This window comes from Bison bison, unplaced genomic scaffold, assembly GCF_000754665.1.
Source record: "Bison bison bison isolate TAMUID 2011002044 unplaced genomic scaffold, Bison_UMD1.0 scf7180017864461, whole genome shotgun sequence".
Classification (NCBI taxonomy): Eukaryota; Metazoa; Chordata; class Mammalia; order Artiodactyla; family Bovidae; genus Bison; species Bison bison.
Window position 1 is genome coordinate 3252415 of NW_011495023.1, and position 1817 is coordinate 3254231.

General features: G+C 37.2%; 1 protein-coding gene across 1 annotated transcript in view; it reads left to right on the forward strand.

Annotated features, from left to right (window-relative positions):
• Positions 1-1817, forward strand: part of MALRD1 (MAM and LDL receptor class A domain containing 1) — a 559293-nt gene that overhangs the window by 199160 nt on the left and 358316 nt on the right. The window lies entirely within an intron of this gene.

Below are 1817 nucleotides of genomic sequence, written 5' to 3' on the forward strand. Positions count from 1 at the left end.
ATAGTTTATAATGTATATGATTATGGAATTTATTCTGAGGCTACAGCTTCTGTGTGATACTGTTTTACGCTTGAAACATGTCATATAGGTTTCAGAGTCAATATTCTGTGAATAACACAACAAATGAATATAAACACTTGGGTGATATTTGGATGTGCATTCTTGTTATCTTTGATGTAGTGGTGCTACATTCTCCAATAGTCTCTTTCAAATTGTTTCTTGGTTTAAAAATATATGTATTAAACTGTTTGAAACTCACAAAAGGTTGCAAGAATCTCACAGGCAACTCTAATGTATCTTTCACTCAGAGATTCTTTTTCTTGTCCACTATCCCAATAGAATCTTTTGTAGGAAAATTTTAATTCAATATAGAATTATTTATCACACTCCATTGTTATCTCTTTCTAGTATCTTTTTTTAAAATTAATTTTTTTTGACTGCGCTGGATGTTCAGGGCGGTGCGCTGGCTTTTCTCCAGTTGCAGTGAGCCAGGGTTGTTCTCTAGTTGCGGTGCGCAGGCTTCTCGTGGCGGCTTCTCTTCGGCGCAGGCCCAAGGCATCGCAGGCTTCAGTGGTTGTGGCCTGTGGGCTCAGCAGTGGCGGCTTGCAGCCTCTAGAGTGCAGACTGAGTAGTTGTGCTGCACAGGCTTACTTGCTCCATGACATGTGGGATCTTCCTGGACCAAGGATTGAACCCATGTCCCCTGTATTGTCAGGAGGACTCCCAACCACTGGACCACCAGGGAAGCCCTATATTTAGTATATTTGCAAAGAGGTAACACTTGGGTTACCTGCTTTCTTTTTCCCAACAAGTAGAGAGAAATACACTGCAGATCACCTGCTTATCCATTTCTTTTCAGCTAGCTTGATGTAATTTTAGTATTATTCTAGGATTTTTCTGGCAATATTAAGTATTATATCCCCCAAATTAGATAAACATATCTTATTTTTAAAATGCTGTTACTTTTTTAATTGGAAATATGTTAAATTTATAAATCAATTTTGGAATAGTTTTATTTATTATAGATGAGACTTTCTACCAAAAACAGTTAAAGAGTAAACCTGTTTGTGTATATGTATGTGTGCATATAATAACCTGAAAACATCCAAGTAGGCTTGTAGATTGAAGTTATAATTTACCTCTGTGTTACACTGATTCTTTAAAAATTGTTTTAGAGAAAACAATCAATACAACTGACTACAGGGTTTCCATCAGAAAAATGAGAATTATTTAGTGGGTGTATTTTGTGGTTGAGATTAATTGTCTGAAATAGGCTTTCATATTTTTTTAATATGAGTTTACATTAGATGAAAAATTAAAAACAGCCTTAAATTTTATAAGTAATTAATTATCAAATAATTACAGTGGTAATACATACAATCCATATTTTTGTGCATGGCTGAATAAAAGGACATTAAATGTTGGTACTATGTTATATGAACACAGTTTTATTTAGTGATTTGTATGTACAGCAATATTCATACAAAGAAGACCTATTTCCTATATACTCATTTTCAGTTCAGTTCAGTCGCTCAGTCGTGTCTTACTCTTTGCAACCCCATGAATCGCAGCATGCCAGGCCTCCCTGTCTATCACCATCTCCCAGAGTTCACTCAGACTCACTTCCGTTGAGTCAGTGATGCCATCCAGCCATCTCATCCTCTGTCGTCCCCTTCTCCTCCTGCCCCCAATCCCTCCCAGCATCAGAGTCTTTTCCAATGAGTCAACTCTTCGCATGAGGTGGCCAAAGTACTGGAGTTTCAGCTTTAGCATCATTCCTTCCAAAGAAATCCCAGGGCTGATCTCCTTCAGAACTG